Source organism: Rhyacophila brunnea, unplaced genomic scaffold (genome assembly GCF_057557595.1).
Source record: "Rhyacophila brunnea isolate RB1 unplaced genomic scaffold, BYU_Rbru_1.0 scaffold_22, whole genome shotgun sequence".
Classification (NCBI taxonomy): domain Eukaryota; kingdom Metazoa; phylum Arthropoda; class Insecta; order Trichoptera; family Rhyacophilidae; genus Rhyacophila; species Rhyacophila brunnea.
Genome location: NW_028232882.1, coordinates 9,389,756 through 9,413,591, shown reverse-complemented (window position 1 = coordinate 9,413,591; position 23,836 = coordinate 9,389,756).

The window sequence follows — 23,836 nt, the reverse complement described above, 5'->3', positions numbered from 1 at the left end:
ATTTCGCGCTTGACACATTTTTAATATAGATTGAGAATAATTATTATGCCTTATGATGTTTATTAAAAGAAAATAAGTCTTCCCTCGCTAAAACTTAAAGATGTGCATAATCAATTAATTTAGTGTCTATACACGGGTACTTATTTATATTTACAACAAATATTAAAAATAATGTTAGATGTTAGAATGAAAATTACATTATATTTTAGCGTTTTATCGACTTAGTATTATAATAAGGCTTAAACATGTATATAATTATGCATAAATGCGTATTTTAAGATAGTATGAAATTAAAAACAAAATATTAAGTAAGTTATCTGCTAAGTATAAATGTTTCAGTACTTTGATTGATAAACTACTTAGGTACTGGGTGCTGGACGAAATCCCGAAGGCCGAAATCCCGAAAAATAAAAATAATACAAACATCAATAATTGCGCAATTTTTGCAAGAGACACAAAAACCCATTTTTTGTGGAAATATAAAAAAAAATGTAAAATACAAACATCTATCAGTAGTTGCGCAATCGTGAATTGCGCAATTTTTACAAGATACACAAAATCCATTCGTTCTATAAAATGGTCTCTCCTGGGAAAAAATTGCGCAATCGGAAAACCGATTTTCCGCAAAAATGGGATTTGTCTCTCTTACAAAAATTGCGCACACGATTGCGCAATTATTGATGTGTGTATTTTACATTTTTTTTGTATTTCCACAAAAAATGAGTTTTTGTCTGTCTTGCAAAAATTGCGCAATTATTGATGTTTGTATTTTTTTATTTTTCGGGATTTCGGCCATTCGGGATTTCAGCATTCGGGATTTCGGCCTTCGGGATTTCGTCCAGCACCCAGTACCTAAGTAGTTTATTAATCAAAGTACTGAAACATTAAATACTTAGCAGATAACTTACTTAATATTTTGTTTTTAATTTCATACTATCTTAAAATACGCATTTATGCATAATAATATACATGTTTAAGCTTTATTATAATATTAAGTCGATAAAACGCTGAAATATAATATAATTTTCATTCTAACATCTAACATTATTTTTAATATTTGTTGTAAATATAAATAAGTACCCGTGTATAGACAATAAATTAATTGATTATGCACATCTTTAAGTTTTAGCGAGGGAAGACTTATTTTCTTTTAATAAACATCATAAGGCATAATAATTATTCTCAATCTATATTAAAAATGTGTCAAGCGCGAAATGTATAAGGTACAACTACTGAGAAGATAGAAGCATATTAAACTGACTTGCTTACTTACTCCAACAAATCGTAACGTACGTCTATTCCTTTGCGCATTTAATTCAACTGTGCGGCGTCCAATCCTCCCGGAGGCCAATTGGGTCGGCGTCGAATTGGGTCGGCGTCCAATTGGGCCGGCGTCCGATTGTACCGGCGGCCAATTACCGGAGGCCAATCGGCGGAGGCCAGTTCGCGGTGTCAAATCGTCCCATTCCCTCTATCCGGTTAGTCAAAAGCGATCGAGTACGTACCGACTTCTCGTATTAGTTAAGTGACGTGACTCGCGATTTGTTCATTTTTCGTTGTCTACACAAGGCGCCCATAGCTGTCTGAAGAATTTAAAAATCGAAGAAATTAACTCAGATAACCCTTCTATAAATAATAGTGTAGCCGAGCGATCACTGTGAAAAAAAATATAAATGAATCGACCCGTAAAAATTTAATTAATATTCAGCGATCTTTTGACCGACCTTTGATCTCAAATGTGCCTGTAACGTTATAAACTGTGAAAACTTAATAATTGTGCATTGTGTTGTGTATGTAACTTTTTGTGAACCCTAATTAATAATAAAAACTGTTGACCTTTGCGTCGATTAATTGGTGTGTTCATCATTTTTATCACCCCGACGTCCTATATTTACCACAACTGTCAAGACCTACCGTACACTGAACGTGCTCTACCGAACTAAAAACCAGCTTCTATTGACCGCCCTGAACTATTTAAATCACTGAGCTAGTCGAAGGGTGGAAGCTGGTCGTGTGACTCACTCGTACCGACCGAAGGCACGCTACCAGGGCGTCATCGACGCCCGGTCGACCGGAGAGTTGATCGCGGAGGTCGGATCGGGCTGTGCGGCCCCGACTCCCCTCCCTACCCGGACTTCCGGGGTGTCATATATATATATATATATATATATATATATATATATAATATGTAGGGTTAACGTTAAGAATATTATAATATCGCGCTATGTCGCATTCTCTTAACCTATATGTGTCGCTAGATTTCAAAATCAGCCAAGTCCACCTTCAGATATTTTTCACTTTTTTGTGAATTGCTGAAGAACTACAGCTTTCTCACATTTCTGCATTATCGAAACGTGGAACTTATTAATTTTAAATATTCTGTACTCGAAATAATATAAACTTTCACACTTGTGACTGTGTACTTGAGAAAACAAAATGCTGTTTTTCTCCTATTCATCTATTATGGACTAGGCTGATTTTGAAATCCAGCTACATATTGTATTTACGATTTAATATGGTATTGAAATTATGTAATCAGAAATTAACATAATTGTTATGAGAGCATAATCAATATAATGACAGAAATATTTATTTGCATATTATAAATTTTTAACTTTCTGATTTTTAAATAAATAAATTATGTTTGTGTAAACATGTTTTATTTACGAATTGATCAACTGCACTGTCATACATTCAGGCTAACTTTATAGAGGTATTCTTCAATAACTGAAGCACTTAATCATTATTAAAATTTCTCGCAAAAATGTACTGAATAATAAATATTCTATACATTTTAAATATTGACCAATTATCAATATCATATAATATGTAGTAGGTATTAAACTGTTCTTTATTTTTCGTTAAAATTATTGCATCAAATTTTACAGCAATGAACACACGAAATAAAATCGGACATATGTGCCAAATATTCAATAAAATCGTTGTAAACCTATATAATTCAAAATTTGTTTTTCTCTTTTATCTCGAATCCGAATATCATTAACATGATATAAAAAAAGAAAAGATTATTGTTTAATTGTAGTAAATAGTAAAAACAGTCATCTAAAACGGGAACCAAGTGCCACCTGAATTCCTAATGGAAGTACTACGAGCACGTTATTTTAATCATTTTCACACAACTGACATTTGGCACTTGAAACCTATTTCAACAAAACATATGGCACATCGTATTTCCAACGTCACATTTGAGATTGAATAAAAGCTTGAAATCTATTTTTTGGGAATTTTACAGTAAAAATACAGCATTACCCAACTTGTCATTCAAGGAAAGATCAATGGGAAGCGTAGCAAAGGACGGCGCCGCATTTCGTGGCTTAAGAACCTCCGTGATTGGTACGAGTGCAGCTCCACTGAACTGTTCCGGGTAGCAGACGACAAAGATAAGATCGCCTTGATGGTGGCCGACCTCCGCTAGGGGATGGCACAATAAGAAGAAGAATAATTCGATTAACAATGCTATACCGATGGCACTTTTTTGGAATATTTGACACAGAGTTCCTATTTTATTTCGTATATTCAGTTTTTTAGGAGTTCGATCAGCCAATAGAATTTCAAAACATTATGTACGTTTATTGTTGTTTAATTTAATAAAACGCATTTTTTTGTACTTATTCCACTTTTAATCAATAAATTAGGACCGGTTTCGTCCGCCTCAGAGGGACATTTTCAACTGAATTTCATTTTCAGTTGAAAATGTCCCTCTGAGGCGGACGAAACCGGTCCTAATTTATTGATTAAAAGTGGAATAAGTACTACAAAAAAATGCGTTTTATTAAATTAAATAACAATACAATGTAGTTCCACCATAAATAATTGACAGTTAACAAAATAAAAGAAATGTACGTTTACGTTAGAAATAAAGGCGGTGTCTAGTATAATCAGGGAACTCTGTTCTGTGAGTATAATCCTTTCTTTTAACTTGTACTACATCAACATAAATTTGTAAAAATACTATCACCAACCTTGCAATATTATGTAGCTGTATATAAACTATCACTTCCAGTCGTTTGTATGCATACATATTCTATCGGAAGCGTGACCAAAGGAAGTTCTTAAAATATGCAAGTCGTTTTTGTAAACAAAATCAGTCAGATGGATTCTGGTTATGGATAGCAAAAAAAATAATATGAGTTCTCATATAAACGTTTTATTGCCTCAATTTATGCGGTTGAAATACTAATCTGAGGCGGTCCATAAAATTCAAAGCAAAGGTTTTTTTTCATTTTTTTTACTACGAATAATATACTATTAAGTTTGATCGATAAAAAAATCTTACTGTTCGATTTTACACCATCAATATTATGAACTAATTAATTAACTACAGGTATTTGGGAACGCAATATAATTTATATGCATAAACTAGATATGGCCAACAGGTTGATCACGCCTAGAGTTGGGTATTTCCCGAGAAAATCTCAATCTGGAGATTCGGGATTTCCCGAAATGATGAACTTTTGAATTCTCGGGATTCGGGACTTCCAGAAAAGAATTCTCGAGACATCGGGAAATTAAAAAAAACTGTAAAAATCCTAAATCAGTGTAATAGACAGACGAATTCCAAAAAAATATGTTTTTTTTTGTTTATGTAAGAAGACAAACAAATATAATTCAAAACATCACTTATTAAAATAGAATTTCAAAAAACACAGACTGCCAATGGCTGCATCTGACAATCGCGTACGCTTTTGAGACACAAAATTCCCTGATGTTGCAAAAATTGCACTCATTTTGAGTCGACGTTGGCTTAATTGTGTTAAATGCCCCGATCAGTCTTTGAACGTTTTGTTTTTTCTGTCCACTTTTTCCATATTGAAAATCGTTTTTTTTTCAAATAATGTTTGATAATAAAGAAATCCCGAATTCCGAGAAAAGATTCTCGAGATCCGGGATTTCCCGAAATGTTAAAAATTTAAATTCTCAAGATTCGGGATGGAAAATCTCGAGAATTTCCCGAGAATTCCCGAAACCTAACTCTAATCACGCCCATATTATGGGAATATAATTTGGAAACGTCATATTTAGTAGTTTTTATCCAGAAACCATTTCCAGATAAAAGGTCGGTTATATAAGACGTTATAATCAATATAATGTTACACACGTTCGATCACGTATTTACGTAAAATATTTATAGAAAATTGGAATCAACTATTTCTTTTATTCAACGATGAAAGACACAGGATTTCAGAATGTAATATACACACTAGAAAATAATTACAAGATAAAAAGAACTTTTTATGTACACCGTTTTTAAATTCTGTTGAACTATATAAACTTGACTTGATTAGCTTAAACGATCAAAAAGTTTGTACTTGACATGTCATATTGATTTCCATAGTAACGCACGTATAAAAGTATCAAACAAATGCATTGGCATCGTGTTCTGATATATTCTACAAGTTTCAAATGTCTAGCTAGTCGGGAAGTTAGTTAACAATCGATTGAAAGATTTGTACCGGACAAATAAGAATACGAGCTAAGAAAAACGTTGTAAAATCATTATAACGCAATAATTCGACAAGCATTTCATCTAACAAATACTAGTTAAAATTGTCGTGATACAATAAGATTTTCGTAGTTTAATTGGTAAAGCACTGAGGCACGAATCCAGCAGATACAGGTTCAAGTACCGTCGGGTGTCGTATTTTTTTCTACAAAATATTTTTTTCTAGTGTGTATATGGATGAGATGTTTTCAAATTATGTATATAGAAAATTGTGTAAAATTCAAAGACTACGAGTAACGCGAAAAGAGCACAAAAGAAACTGATGGATAAGGAAGTAGACAAGAGTAGGTACGCGATTTGATAGAGGTTGCTGAGTAGATGAAATAGCAATGGGATGAATATGTTGCTCGGTGAGTAGATAACTACTGGATAAACACCGTGATACAGTGGTACCCAAGGGACACTAAACGCCCACAGGGACGCCCTAAAACCAGTTGGATAGACAAGTTCAGTTCAGTTCAGTTAGACAGTGGATGTACGTGGCAGCATAGAACTAGGGAACGTAAAAAGTGGAGAGATATAGTGGAGGCCTTCATTCACCAATGAATCGATCCCGGCTGATTATGATGATGATTTGAAGGCGTCGCAGCAACAAAGTTGCCACCTCTATGCAAATTATATTTTTATTTGATATCCAATCATTCACTAGTATTTTTTTATATCGGACAATTTTTATTTACAAAACATCATATTATATAATATCATAACGAATTAATCTCCATAAACCATCGCGCAGATTTCCTATCAGCAAAGGAGACCGACAAGGTGATACAATCTCAACTAAACTATTTACAGCTACCCTTGAAGACTTATTCAGGCAACTTGACTGGAATGACAAAGGGATCCCCATAAATGGAAAATACCTGAGTCATCTGCGCTTTGCCTACGATATAGTAATTTTCTCGCAAGACTCAGAAGACCTCCAAATCAGAATGCAGGAACTCGCTGAAGTAAGCAACAAAGTAGGTTTGAAAATAAATGTAACAAAGACGAAAGTCATGTTCAACTGCTTTGCGGGCCAAAAAGAGATCCTCGTCAATGGCACTCAGCTCGAACAAGTGAAAAGCTACATCTATCTGGGACAACAAGTGTCTATAGATGGATGAATATTTTATGAGATTGTTCGCAGAGTAAAGCTAGGCTGGAGTGCTTTTGGCCGCCTGAATATTGTCTTCAAAAGTGACATTCCACAGTGCCTAAAGCGCAAAGTGTTCAACCAGTGTGTGCTTCCCGTGATCAAATATGCGTGTGAAACATGGACCCTAAGTAAAAGAAAGATCTGGAAACTTAGAGTAGCACAACGTGGTATGGAGAGGTGCATGCTGGGCATAACGCAAAAGGACAAAAAGAGGAATGAGTGGATAAGGAAGCATTCAAGGGTTTGCGATGTAATATAGTTTATTAAAAGCCTTAAATGAAGATGGGCTGGACACATAGCTCGAAGAAGAGACAATCGTTGGACAAATCTAGTCATCCAATGGTATCCAAGAAGTAAAAAACGTCCGCAAGGTAGACCTAGAGGCCGCTGTATCGATGAAATGATAAAGTTCTGCGGAAGTCCGTGGTAACGCAATGAACAGGACCGAGAGAAGTGGAAGCAGCTTGAAGAGGTCTTCATCCAGCAGTGGATAGATTCAGGCTGATGATAATGATGATAATAACGAATTAGGAGTAAGTACCTAATTGTTTTTAAATAAAAATAAAGAGTCTCCGAGGAACTGACTGTTATGAAATCATGCCCAAAAGAAAACTTCGGTGTTGTTTGGGCATAACCTGACTATATGACTGTTTTTTTTTTTGGTAATTTTATGTTAAGAGTAAAAATTTGGTAACTATAGGATTATCTTCCATTTGGTAAGAACTTGATATATGTATTTGATTTGAAAATGCTCAAAACGCCATAGTAATAATCATGGCTCCCACATCGTGAAGCGGGCCCCCTGGCTAGGATATTTGGCGGGCCCCCTGCCTATCACTAAGAATAAAGGCAGTGTGACCCTCTAAGCGTTTAGTTTAGGTAAAATTAATTTGTATATTTAGTGTTTTTTTGTATATATACCATTTATTTGAATAACGGAGTTGTCGAGTATTAAATGCACAATTAAAAATTGTATTGTACGACCATATAATTTAAAATGATAATATAATTAGAAAGAAAATAGTGCATTTTTTTAGCGAGATTTTTTTTACTATTATAGCAAATTTGTGATGTATGTTTATGTCACTTATCTGGTCGACTGGCCTCTCCGGGCCCCTCCTGAGCCCGGGCCACCAGGCTAGAGCCCTGTCAGCCCCCCCTTGTGGGGGCCATGGTAATAATATTATGTGAACAAACGCAGCGGTTAGTTTGGCCAAAACATGACCAAAGACCATATCATATTTTGATTACTAACTGACAAATGACCTTTTTTTTCTAATTAGTGGAATAATTTAAAATATAATTATTGCCATATTATTCTTCATTTCTTTATTTTAAAATGTATTCTCAATGTTAGACAAAAAATTAAACCATGATTTGTGGGGCAAAGTCTGAAATTACTCTCCTGTAAATTAAACATTTTGCGGTTAACAGGTTATCCCAAAACAATAACTGGCATTTGTATTGCAGTTTCGGTTCTTTTCGGTACTGACTTATACCACAGTTTCTTTGGTAGCATAACAATACCTAATAATTTAATACATTTTAACGGGAAATAATCATTAAATAATAACCACCGTTTATTATAAAAGTTAAACTGTGCAAATATATATTTATTTTCTGTTATTTTTCTAGTCGGTATGTAACAAAGAAGTCCACATTTGCTTACTATCAAAGTTATATATAATAACATACGTTTAAGTTTGCATTATATATTTACAAAAATACAAATTACTTCTATTATTAAACTTCGTTCTTCTGTGTATTATTTTCCAAGACTTTACATTACGAGTTAAAGTCCAGCGTCACGAGTCGTTAAATCCGAGTATAATAAATTACCTAAGTATACTATCTCATCATCATAAAAATACTTTGGTACCTACTCAATATTCGTTTCCATATATTACACCAAGACTATAATTTGACGATACGTGTCATGGTTATTCGATAAAGCCATGCTGACAACGACATGTGTTTTTATAATCATAACATAGTTTTTAAACATGTAGTTTCTATAATCTTACACGCACGTAATTTACAATAATGATATGTATACGAAACAGATAATGTATATATAAGTCAAATCGCGAATCCCAAATAACAATATCACTAACGCGGAAAATATCTTTTGGAAGACCACTGCATCGCTGGATATATAACTTCCAAAGACCTGTTGTAGCCGTTGTAGGTAGAGTTGGGTATTTCCCGATAAAATCTCAATCTCGAGATTCGGGATTTAACGAAATGATGAAATTTTGAATTCTCGAGTTTCGGGATTTCCAGAAAAGAATTCTCGAGAATTCTCGATAGGGAAATTAAAAAAAAAACTGTAAAAATCCTAAAATCAGTGTAAAAACAGACAAATTCCAAAAAAATATGATTTTTTTTATTTATGTAAGAAGACAAACAATAATAATTCAAAACATTACTTATTAAAATAGAATTTTAAAAAAATCAGCCAATCGCTGCATCTGACAATCGCTGAGACACAAAATTTCCTGATGTTGTAAAGATTGCGCTCATTTTGAGTCAACGTTGGCTCAACTGTGTTAAATACCCCGATCAGTCTTTGAACGTTTTGTGTTTTCTGTCCATTTTTTCATATGGAAAATCGTTTTTTCAATTAATGTTTGATAACAAAGAAATCCCGAATCCCAAGGAACGATTCTCGAGATCCGGGATTTCCCGAAATGTTAAAAATTAAAATTCTCGAGATTCGGGAATGAAAATCTCGAAAATTTCTCGAGAATTCCCGTCGGCAAATTGAAATTTCTATTCTAATTAATTTAAGTTCTGTACTATTCCGTTTGAATCGTTTTTTTTGCGACCCAGCGAAGCAGTTCACTATACTACTGTTATTGGACCCTATAAGTCTGTCGTAGTGCTAAAATAATATTATATTATAAAAAAAGCATAATAATTTCATAGTTAATTTACTTGTTATTAATTAATAGTCAGTGGAACCCATCCAAAAGACATAACACCATTAAAAATTATAATTTTAATTTACAAAACAACTGAGATATATACATGAAAAATTCTTTGAAAAAAAATACGATGCCGGATGGAACTCGAACCTGCAATCATTGGATTCCAGCATATAATGGTCCACCGCAGTGGCGCACCCAGGAATTATTATTGGGGGGGGCCCAAGAAGGAGAATGTAAATTAGTCCCATAGGCTCTTTTTCTTCTTCATATAAATATTTTTACATATTTTCACAATACATGGCGATATACGAGGGTGGGTCAATAATTCCTTAGAAAAAAGCATTAAAACAGTTTTTATTTTTGTATTTTTTTTTTATTTCTCAACATAATCTTCTTGGAGCTCAATACTCTTGGTTAGACGTTTCTCAATTTTTTTTAAACCGTCAGAAAAATAAGTTTTCGGAAGGTCCTCAAAATAAGCATTTGTCCGATCGATGACTTCTTCATTTGAAAAAAAACGTTGTCCACTTAGCCATTTTTTTAAGTTTGGGAAAAGGAAAAAGTCACTGGGGGGCTAAATCTGGCGAATACGGTGGGTGGTCGACCAATTCGAACTTCAATTCTTCAATTTTAGCCATTGATCGTAAACATGTGTGAACACGGGCATTGTCCTGATGAAAGAGGATTTTTTTCCTGTTTAAATGAGGTCGTTTTTCTTCAATTTTGTTTTTTAGCTGGTCCAATAAAGATGCATAATAATCCCCTGTTATTGTTTTTGCTTTTTCCAAATAGTCAACGAAAATAATTTCACGTGCATCCCAAAATACAGTAGCCATAACCTTACCAGCTGATTTTACGGTTTTCGCCTTCTTTGGAGATGGTTTGCCTTCGCAATCCACTGCTTTGACTTTTCTTTCGTCTCGGGAGTATAGTGGTGTATCCATGTTTCATCTACAGTCACAAAGCGACGAAAAAATTCATCCGGATTGCGTTGCATGAGCGACAACAGGGCTTTAGAGGCCACCACCCTATTGCGTTTATTGTCGACTGTGAGCAAACGCGGCACCCATCTTGCAGAAATATTTTTCATGCCCAATTTGTCATGTAAAATAGAAATGACGCTACCTTTTGAGATCCCTGTAACCTCAATTATCTCACTCAACTTTAATCTTCGGTCACTTAACACCATATCGTGGATTTTATTGATCATTTCTGGTGTAGTCACCTCTACAGGACGTCGTGAGCGTGGTTCATCCTTTGTTGATGTACGACCACGTTTAAATTCATTTAACCAGTTATAAATAGTTGCAAGTGAAGGAGCAGATATGCCGTGAACTAAATCCAACTCATTTTTTATTTCGTTTGCTGTTAACCCTTTTATATTAAAATGTTTAATAACAGCTCTAAACTCAATTTTCTCCATTTTCCATTTTTCCATTTTCCACAAGCAATTTTTTTTTTTAAATGTACGAGAAACACACAACAACCCGACCAATCTGATTGAAACTTCGCAGCATACTGAATCGGTAGTGCCGCTGCATGAAAACAAACCGCTTACAGTACTAGTCGCGCCACCTGTCGGCTTTTCTAAGGACTTATTGACCCACCCTCGTACATAGGGACATTTTCAACTAGTTGAAAATGTCCCTCTGAGGCGGACGAAACCGGTCCTGATCTATTTAATAAAAGTGGAATAAGTACTAAAAAAAAAATTACGTTTTATTAAATTAAAACAACAATACAATATTTATTCCGAATTCCACCGAAAAAAATGTTCTTTTGATTTACACCACCACCGTAGTGGGTGTAGTCGTTCTTTTCGCAGAATGTTGCAGATTTTTGGTATTTTAATATTTAGGTTCCAACATATTAATTGAAAATGGACAAAAAAAGTATTATTGCCTTTAAATTATACACAACCTACTCAATACAACACAGCCTTATATCTCGTTTATCGGTCTTTTGTCTATTGCACTCGGTGTACCTACACCATGGCCCCCACATCCTGAAACGGGCCCTCAGGCTAGGGCAGTGGTCGGCAAACTGCGGCTCTTTGGCCCTTTGAGTGCGGCTCTGCCACAGATGCTCTCTGTCATATTTGACATGACTACAAAGAAGAAGCAAAGAAAATGGAAGAGGATAACCGTAAATGTAACGTTGAGTAGACCGAGACTTCGCGTTTATTCAAAACTTAAATGGCTTCCCGACCTGTATTTATGTGTCGGGAAAAATTGACGCATTCAAATTTAGAGAGATACTATAACTAAAAACTAGTAATTTTGCGCTTAATATTCTGTCGATGATGCAAGGAAGAAAGCAGCTGAGGAGAAGAGTCAAGAAAAATAAAGTTCTGTATTTAATTAGGTACTGAATAAAATCTTTCAACAATGTTAATATTGCAAGTTTTGTGGTTAGTAAAAGGATTTCCAAGAGAGGAAATCAAGAGTAAATTGAGAAATCGATTTATTGATGAGAACCTGGAATCGTGCTTAAAATTAAATCAACAACATACGAACCTGACTTACCCAAACTTTACAAGGAGATGCAAGGCCATTATTCACATTGAGATTGTCAGTCATTGTCATGATTCAATTGTATGGATACCTTACTTACATTTTAATTTTTATTAATAAATAAGATCATTATTACGTATTATATTCAGTTTTATTCAGTGTACCTACCTATAATTTAATTAGGACTTTAACTAAACTACCTACGTATATAATTTAAGTTTAAGAAATTTGGCTCTCAAAAGAAATCTCAATCGTTGTACTGTTGATATTTGGCTCTATTGACTAATGAGTTTACCGACCACTGGGCTAGGGTATTTGACGGGCCCCCTATCCACCGCTTAGATTAAAGGCAGTGTGAAACACTACATTAACGTTTTTCAAATTGTGTTTTAGTTCAAATTGAGGGTACTTATACAGTGAATTATTGGCGATTTTCAGTACGTCATATACTTTAATAATGGAGCTGTCGACACATAATAATCAGAAAATATATTGGACATTTATATAAATTAAAATGTTCATAGTCATGAAGTATAATAGCGCCGCAGGCGACTTTTTTTACTATTAAAGCTAATTTATGATATGTGTTTATCTCACTTATCTGGTCAACCCGACACGCCGGGCCCCCCATAGCCCGGGCCCCCCATAGCCCGGGCCCCCAGGCTAGACCTGTCAACCCTCCCCAGCCATGACCTATACCACTCCGGAATTCGGGTGGACACCGAGAATTTCATTAGGGAACGGGTTTCTAAAAAAACCTGACATTAGTGTTTCGAAATTTTTGTATTAGAAATTAAAATCTAAGAAATATTACTAAAAAGGCTGCTGGAGAATTACAAATCATTTTTTGCCGTGTTGTTTGTCTAAGCCCAAGGTATAGTTTATTGGCTTTCGATTTCAATATGTAAAATCATTCTGATGATTTTCATATTTTGGGGGGGGCCAAGGCCCCCTGCCCCCCCCCCTGGGTGCGCTACTGGTCCACCGAATTGATGCGGTGCATTGGGTTGGGCGCCAGATCGACTGCTTAATCTAAAAACCAGCTAACTCCATTCGGGAAGGAGAAAAACTTAATAATTTAACTATCGAGCGGAATCTAACAATTCCAAAAATACACTTGGAAATATATATTTTTATAAGTAAGCTGCACTATGAATTAATACAATGTTTTAGCATCACTTATATGTAAAGAAAATTTATATAAAGAGTGGAGTTGTTCCATTTACGATATTGGAAATTTGACACCTGCAGTAGGGTGTTTTGTGTGAAGAACGATAACGCATTTTTTTAAATTTTGTGTGAGCATAGAAAACATGCTATATAATTGGTAAAAAATGCAGTTAACTGCTTTGTAGATTAAGAAGTCGACATGGCATTATTTTCTTCATTTAGTTATTTTTAAAAAAAAATACAGCAGAGTGAAGCGGCATGTATCCTACAATAGAAATATTTGTGAAATAAAAATATGTATATTTCTCTTAAATACCAGAGTGAGTGTCGCATGATGTAATATATATTTCTGCACAGATAATGAAAACATTTCCCTCATAAAACATAATATACAAATAATAAGAAAAAACGATAAATTTTCCCACGCGATCTACTCGGAATAATTTAAATCATATCATGAGATATTAATCTCAAATATTTTTTTGTCAGTTCTGAGCCGCATAAAAACGTGTCTAATTTTAATCATTGTTTCAATAATAATTATAACTTTTTCGTTTTAAACAATAATTGAGGGGCTGAGAGCACGAGGGATTCGAGAGCATGTTAAATTTACGTAATGTTATTTTATATTTTACAATTTTCAACATTCTGTAATTAATTAACTAAATATCTCAAAAGACACATTAAATGTACTAGAGAATCCAATCCCGAGCCAATATTCTGATCCCGGAATTTCGGGATTACAATTTGACAATCCCGGGATTGCCATTTTTCCATTGTTAATATAACATGTTGATAAAATCGACCAAAAATAAATCTAGTATAATTTATAGTATTTAAGACATTTATTGTTAGTATTGTATACGTTCAATCTTGGAAATACAAAAGTTTAATGGAGTAAATAATATTGTAATATAAATAATAAAGTGAACTTAATATGAGATTGCTGTTTCTGATAGTAAAGATTTTATGAATGGGTTTCTATCCAATCTTTCTCATTTTTATTAATTTACGTGAGAAAATAAAATGAATCGGCAACTTACATATGGGTACAAATCAAACTTCATTCAAACTCAGTTTATTTCTAATGTAGTTATTTAAGTATTTGTTCTGTTATATTTTCGTTTTTATTTTATTTTCCATAAAAATTGATAAAAAAATCAATCCCGGGATTCATAGGTATCGAAAATAGCTCGGGATCCCGGGATTGGAATCCCTAGTCTGTACTGTTATAGAAAATATTTGCTATTTTTGCGCTTGGAAATACTTTTCATCCAATGATCCAATGGTTATAATTCAGAGTAAACTACTCAAACTGTTTATGTTGCTATGGTAATGACAAGAACAATAATTCTCAGTAAACTTATAGAGCTTTAAAACTTCTTCTTCTTCTTTCTCGGCACTACATCCCGGGGCGGGATTTGGCCTCCTCTACAATTGTCCTCCACACGCTCCTTTCCCTGGCTGCTACTCTCCAGTCTCCAGCCCTCCCCATATTTCTCCAGTCGTCTTCGATACAGTCAGCCCACCTCTTCTTTGGTCTGCCCCTAGACCGTTTCCACTGTGGGATCCACTTGGTCATGATTTTTGGCGTCCTGTGCTCAGGCATTCTCTCAACGTGTCCAGCCCAGCTTAGTCTTTGGGATCGACAGAATTTCACCACCGTTTCATGTTTTATTAACTCTTCTAACTCGTGGTTTAAAAGAGTTTTAGAGCTTTAAAACAAATGTAATAAAAATATAAAATTAAAATACAAAATTATGCCAGTATTGTGTGATTTCTACATACAGAACATAATATACACGTCGAGTGTAGGGCCGTGATATCAAAAGAAAAAATATCGACACCAGCGCATCTATTCCATACACAACGCTGCTATTGGCGGCTATCGAGAGTAATTTAGCATTTGTATGTATCGTGGTGGTTAATTGTTACAATATAATAGCACATCTCTTGCCTGTGTTAACTTTAAGAGCGAGATAGACAGTTTTGAAAGTTTAGACGGCTAACTTATTGTAATAATATTATAATACCTGAATACATAAATATGATAAACGAACCTCTATAGCCGCCAATAGCACCCTTTTGTATAGAATAGATGCGTTGGTATTGGTATTGTATCGATACGGAATGTATGTATGTAATTTCAAAATTCACTAATAGAACAACGAAAAACCTAATTTTTTGAAGTTATACTTCTTTTGGGGCGTTTGATAGAGAGTGAAATCGAGAGCACACCGATACGAAAGTGCGCGACAGTATGAAGTTAGCTACGAATCAGTCAGCTGTATACAAACGCAAGTTTGATAGTAGAATTGTTCCGTTGCCTAAGCAATGAATTTATTATTGTCGGCCATTTATAATTCCTTACGTAAACAAACGTTTGTACGTCAGAGTGACAGTTGTTACTTTAAAAATAAAAACAACGAGAAATAATTGTATAATTTAGTAATATAAGTTAAAGTGTATAGAAATAAACCAACGGCGCTCCAATAAGCGGCCCCCTTTCTTGAATGTGTAATTTAACAAGATAATTAACAGCTAGTCGAAGAATTTAGGTTATCACAAGTTTTGTTTTTGTTTTGTTACGCCAAAGAAGTATAACTTCTAATGCGCATACGTAGGTACACTAAATTACATTGCAATGTAAATTGAATTTTATATTTTTAGTCTATATTTTTAATGGGATTTCTAAAGATTGTGACAGTTTTCAATAGATTAGTAATCCACCACAACCTGCCACGTACCGTCGTATTATACAATTTAAACGGATTCGGCAATTTCGCGAATACATTAAATTTGTCACTTATACTCGTTAGGTTCTCAGCCCCTATTGTAACTTAACTCTGCAATGCACGTTGAGACATTTCCTCCAGTTAGTAATTATTTTGACAGATGAAACGCATGCAGCTACTGTTGTTTCCGTAATAATTACATCTCAGTATCACCACCCGACAAAAGCACAGATTTGCCGCCGAGAAAAAGAAATGTTTAATACTAATCGTGACTCCCACGTTTGCGAAATAATATCAACTAAGTACTAATATGACTTCCCACAGAATGTTGTATAATAATTCAAATTATTTGCCAGCGCTTCTTACACGTTTTCTTCGCCGGCGCCTTCTCTTTTGTGATTAGACATTTAAACTAGACGATTTTTCCTATACCCAATCCTATTGCGAAGGGTCCACTTCCACTCCAATCCCAATCCACGGTGGCCGCGAGGCTTAAGCGTTGGACTATCACGCCGTGGGTCTCAGGTTCAAATCCTGGGTCTGGCAAGTACACATATTGTTTTTCAACTTGTGTATGAGTCAGGGTATGGACCTAATAGGTTGAGAAGTGGCTGACATTCATTTCTCGTAAAAAACAAAATCTATTAATACAAACCTCTACTCTGTGGAGACTCATAAAAAATGATCCTATTAGGATCGGACATGGTCGGGGAAAAAAATCCTATTGCAGTAGCAAAGACTCTTTAGAAAACGATTTCTTAGAGGTTATTATTAATATGCAGTATGATTATTTTACACAACACTAACACGCCTTCCAAACCAAACCCGCCCCGCACCACACTCGGTCTTAATCCAGCGTGTCACGAGGCACTACAGTCCTACAAACTTATCTAAAGAACGGTCAAAAATAGAACTATGAACTACCATATGGACGCCATTTTGAAAACGTCATTCGAATGCCAGATTCTGTCCAGTTGCGAGTCTTAATTGGGTAGTTTTCGACAGTGGCTCTCCAATCCACTCTTTAGATAAGTTTGTAGGACTGTACGTTTGATATGAAGCATCTGTAGAGTTGTTTACGCTTGGTAATGTCTCAGGAGCAATTACCCGAGACTGAGTCGCCACGCTCTCGTTTATTTTACACAGTACAACAGGCCATACCCCTCAATGGTAGAAGTGTGGCGAATTGGCATAACAGTGGTAAAAGTGAAATAATCATAATATAAAACCCAGGCTTTGAGTAAATCACATAAATTTATTATGACCTCATAGGGAAATGAACCCCGTCACACGATTTTTTACATCTTTTTGTGTGTGTCCCTCACCCCATCGGCAGGCTTCATCATCAATACACTCTGTTATCGCTTTGTTTAAATTACTTAACATTGTTACTACTCCTTATAGCATTCGTTTAAAAAATCGTATTTTATTTTCCTCAGAATCACATGTTCTACAGCTACAGCCCTACAACCCCCATTATATTCGACAAATTATATCTAGGAATTTACCTGGTATTAACTGTCATCGCAATTCTAAAAAGTGATGGGGTGCTGAGCAACGTTCCCTTTAATTTTTCTATTGTGTGTGCGGATCATCAACGCATCTGAGCAGTGGCGTAACTAGGGTTGGTGTCACCCGGTGCGGTAAATTTACACCCCCCCCCTCCCCCACAAACACACACATACAATTTTTCATTACGGAAGCTCCGTATGATGTAAACATAACCATATCCTGTAAATTTATTTTATTGTCACTAAAAGTTTTTTACGGCTGAAAAAAATGCTATTGGTAACACAATTTTATTTTTTTTATTTTTTATTTTATTTTATTATTTCCGCAAAAATAGTCTTGTAATTCATCCCGTACCTATCGATATTTGACATACAAAATTATCATCTTTTGCACAGATATATCCGTACTTTCATCAACAATTAATTAATGTATGAAACCGAGACTAACGTAATTCGTCAAAAAATATTTTTTAATGTCTGCATTAATGCATTCGACATTCGAGCAAAACTGAAATCTGGCAAAGGAAACTTTCTTTTACAATATGTTTGTGTGAGAACTGTGCGGGGGATGAAAACATGTGTGCAGACACATTTTGGTAGGTGTGCGCGCGCACACGCGCACACCTTACAGGGAACATTGGTGCTGAGCTCAAACCAGTCTCTGATATCTTGAGTCAGGACGTTATTCTCTTGCCAAAGCCTCGCTTACCAAAAAATCTCCCTTCATTTTAATGACGAGTATGCCCACCTTCGAGTTTTTACTTCTCTGATTATTTATTTAGCCTTCTCACCTCGAGGTCACCCCAACAATCATACTTTTGAACACACACAACTTGAAAATACCTCAGATATATACCCACTCGAAAAAATCATATTTGAAAAAAATACGAACCTCGACGGAATTTGAACCCGTATAACCATTGGTGTCGCGCCAATCTGCGCATTTACCAATTATGCTACGAGACTCCTATCTAATTACGATAATTTAAACTAGTATGTAAAAGGTACATGAAATGCTTATCAAATTGCATTATTATTGACTATCGGTTTTTGTGTACTAATCAAGTACCTAATATTAATTACCTTAATAACTAACCGACGCCCGGCTCTCCCCAATATTTTAGTTATAACGTCTACTTGAACTTGCTAACAATTTTTAATAAACTATTTCTTTTATTCACAAGATGTATTGTGGATTATGTATATTACATAAAAAATTAAGTATGTTCAATATATTATAGAATATTATATTCTTAAAATCCTTTGAATTATTTGTTGAATAAAAGAAATAATCGTTTATAAAAAATTCGTACTTTTGTTCTTCGATACAGAGCATGCGTATGCATAAATATACTATACACATTTGAAAATCGTGTGTCAACGCCTCCACTTTGTATAATAGAACCGGAAGACATAGCATGTTACCATTCTTATTTTGAATCAAGCTCAAGTCGAGGTTACATAGTTTATTTAACTTAATCTTTTTACGTGTGCTACAATTAAAATACTATTAAAATGAAAAGTTTTAGCATCGCTGGAACTATAATATTATTATACATGAAGACTTCGTCTTATAAGAAGCGCCAAGTCGATCGTATTAAATTTGCATTGTGTTGATGTAGAAAATTACTTTATGGTATGAAAAATTATAATGCACGGATGAAATACATTATACACTAATGAAACTGAATCTGTTATAAAAAACGGAAGCGTGTCATCATGATGCGATATTAAAATGATAATCTAATCTGCTGTAGAAAAAAAAACTCCACTCAAAAAAAAATATGATGAAATAGGTATAATAAATATTATGAACGTTCGGAAAATAATTAGAATGCACGTATAACAGTACGTCAGCTGGGGAATGGGACGACTGGACTCCGGACAATTGGACGCCGCACTGTCGTAGACACGTATACAGAACGTAGACGAGGTATTTTAATCAGTTTCTATCTACTACTAGTTTTAATTCATTTTACTCTTAACATAATGTATTCTTTATTGCGGATTGAGAATTACCATGCCTAAGGCTTTATATAAAATTAAAAACTCTTTTTTCGTTACAACTTAAACATATGCACGATTAAATCATTGTTTACGTCTGCATATTTACATGCTCACCAACTATTAAATCATAGTATAATCATTTAAATATAAATAATAATATTAAATATTTTTTTTAAAGTACCTATAAGTATGCCAAGGAAATTGACTAACTAGGAACTAGGGAATCCAATCCCTAGTCAAAATTTTGATCCCGAGATTTCGGGATTACAATTTGACGATCCTGGGACTGGTAAACCGATAGTTAATATATTTTTTTATTTATACAAATAGCATTGATAAAATCGGTCAAAAATATCTAGTAAAATTTATACTATTTAAGACAATTAATGCTAATATTGTGTACGTTCAATCTTGGAAATACATGAGTTTAATGGAGTAAATAATATTGTAATATCAATGACATTAATATGGACGAAGCATCTGGGAAAAAAAATGACACTCACTTTTTTGTCGGGTCTGCCGAATGGCATAATCTGTTCTAACGCCATTACAATAAAGGTGATATTGCTATAAATTCCCGATGCTTTTTGTCGGGTCTGCCGAATAGCTCGGTTCGAACGGGTTCGCTCAAATGAACATTGACACTAGAAACACTGTTCTAACGCCATTACAATAAAGGTGATATTGCTATAAATTCCCGATGCGTGATATCGCATAACGGAAATTGCGTGACGTCTACCTATGCATGTGCGAATGTCGCTATGCGCGAATTTACTTGCTAGCTACTGTATCGAGTGCGTTGTCCATTAATAATGTCATTGTATAATATAGATAATAATGTGAAAGTAAAACAGTTTTTTTAAAATTTATTTAAGAAAAGATGACATTCATAAAATTCGGCGTAGAAACAAGTGCCTGCCTGCACGTCCGTGGCACTGGCGGTTAGACGCTGTTCGCGTGCCAGAACGTCGGTGTTGTCTAGCTGGTTGAATGAACAAATTTATTATTTTTCTGATGTTCTTACGATTGCGTATGACAACAAAAAATGGTTATTTATTATCCGTGAGCATTCGGCGATTCCCCCTGTGACATGTGCAGGAACATACACTTCACTAACATCATTTTGTACACATATTAATTAATTGTGATTGACAAAAAAATCAATCTGAAGGTTTCGGGATTTATTTTAAGTACATATATTTTATTATTCATATACATCTGTTCTCTGTGCTCCTCGCTGCAATGAGTACCCTTAACTAAATGCCATGTACCTAAACTCAGTCAAAGCACACTTGAATGCGTGGCGATTTCAGTCTTGGATAACTGCTCCTGAAACAAATCCACACATCAACAACTTATCCAAACGTAAGGCCTCGTGAAACTTTCTTATTTCTAAGTTTATAAAATTGCATAAAATTGCATCGTGTTAAAATAGTTGCATTTGAAAAAATCATACACAATGTTTCAAAATGTGTAGTGAAGTTAAATTATTGGAGACTTTAATATAATATTTAATAATATTAATTAATATAAACATGTTTTAAGAACACTGACACTGGCACTTTGATATTGATAAAACTGATAAAAACACCTTGCATTAGGGCTTGTTTACACAGGCTTAGTACTAATCATTACTCGCACTAACTCGGTAACAGGTCAAATCCAAATGCTTATAAGTATAACTAATTCGACCTGTAAACAATTCTTTACTGTTGCCTCCCAATAAAAGTTTATAATCCATCATTATTTTGATGAACCAATACGTAAAGTCGCAAAAAACCATTTACTCTACTCGCAAACAATGTGTTCTAAGGCGGAAAATGTTAATTATTTGTCTCTAGTTGACAATTTGAACAGGTTATAGAATAATTCTAAAATGTTGTAGGTAACACAAAAAGATTGTTAAGCTTCATCTATTTTAGTTCAAACTCTTCGATATTATTTATCATTATTAACCCACATTCAAATTTGCGAAACATCTTTCTTTCTCCAGCTGAGTGAACACTGTCACAGCTGATAAAAGTTATGACTACTTTGTTATTATAAAACGATAATCTCACTAATAATTTATTGCATAATAATTTACGGCATCAATGCGCAGCTATGCGATAATTAGCGAGCTCGTTTATTTATCTATTTTGCGACGAAATTATTCAACACGGTTGAGGTATGTATTACTAAAAACTTGTTTTATAATATGGTATGTGCAAGTATTATTAACGCTATTATATTCATAAAATAATACTTATATCAGAATAATAATATGCGACAAATACACTAATACTCGTAAATTAACTTAGATCTCATGGCATTAATACTCTCCATACCATGTTGGTAGTTAATTAGGTCATTCACTTAAAATAGTCGAAATCTGTTATCTAAATTCTAGCAATCATTCGAATGTGGAAAAGAAAAAGGGCGTAATCAATACAAATCAAATTTTACAGGAGGCACAAAAACGTTTTTGTTATGGTTATCGGTCAAAGTTAAAATACAAAATAGACATCACCTTGAAGCGCATGATAATTATTAATAAGTTGGTTTTTATATTCTTAATCTTATTGAGTTAGATAAAAAAAAATCAACAAAAAATATGTCACTTCCTTCTTTTTTTAGTTGGTAGCTAAATTTGGAATTTAGAATAAAAGCACACGTAAATCAAATTAGTAGAGAAAAAAGAACCAAAAAATAATTTTATAGCAAAAAAAAAACAAATTAAACAATAACATAGAAATTTAAAAACAAAAGACATAGCGTATCACTAAAAATGTCTAGATCTTTAGGGAGTACATTGACCAGCCGCACAGCCCTGATAAAAATGAGTGCAAGATGAACCTGACATGAGAAAACAGTTTTCACACAAAATAGGTAATGGCTGCAATCACGCATGCAATTGACGGGTGCATACAAATTTTATTTTTTCAAAATATCAGGATTGGAAACTATATCGTCACGTGAGAGCAGGGTGAATGATTTAAGAGCAAAAGTGACGTACGAGTTTCAAGATAATGAAAGGCGAGCATGTCTTGCATGAAGAAAGCTAGTCGAAAAATACTCATTTGAGAAACTGTTTGAGACAATACGCATTATTGTGGCCATAACAAGAAAATGCATGTACAAACAGTGAAACAGGTATTATCGTACATATATGCCTATTTAAAAATGCGAGATCTGGCAAGAAAAACGTGGAAAGTGGACCGTGATCAATAGTTCAGAGCAGTCGAAAATTGATGATTTTCTCTTTCGAGTCGTGATTATTCTGGAATAAGTACTGCTGAATTCTCTATCCGTTTTCTCCAACTTTTCAAACCCTCTGCACTGCAAGCCTTCTGGTGGATATCAATGAATGTCTTCACTCATCAATTTTCGCACAACGACCCCTTTTACCAGACACATTGCTTAAAACAATAATTAATTATCCATTTGATCTATTCTTCTGGGCCACGGCGAATCGTGTATCCGAAGAATTAAAAAGATTTTACATCAGTAAACCCACGATGCCCGCGCGGCTTAAGCGTCGACCTATAGCGTCGTGGGTTCCAGGTGCGTATCCTTGGTCTGGCAAGTACACATACTGTTTTTCAATTTGTGTATGAGTTAGAGTATGGACCTAATAGGTTGAGCAAGTGGCTGACATCCATTTCTCGTTAAAACAAAAATCTGTTAATACAAACCTCCACTCTGTGGAAGCCCATATGATCCTATTAGGATCAGACATGGACAGTTATAAAAAAATAGGGAGCTAGATCTCATTTTATATTGGAAAATTCAAAGCCGAATTCCCCTTTAAAAAAATATTAATATTAGTTAGTTATAAGAATCTTTTACTTTTCATTTTATTTGATCAAGATTAAACCTTGATTTTGCGAAATACAAGTCAGCCTTGTGATATTAAACGCAAGTTACTGGTTAAAATTATGCAAAAATATTCTTTTTTGACACCAAAGTGTTACTTTTTGCACAAAGTATGACATTAATATCCATCAGCCATTTTGAATTGGAATTAGGGTCAATTGGTCAAAAGATTGTTGTGGATTTGATCCGTTTATCTAGAGTGAGCTCTTTCTCATCCTCTTCGACCATTGATACGACCAAAAAGTATTTTCAAGAAATCGTTTTCCTTTCGAGTTATGTGGTCCATCCACCGGAGAGTGTGTTGCAGGCAAACCAAGGAGAGTTGTAAATATAATGCTAAACTCTAAAGGGAGCCTTATGAAACATTTTAAGTGTGGTAAAATCGGTATTCACCGAAAATTAATATTTTGTAAGATAGCTCATTGAAACACGGCGGTATTGTGTACAGACCCT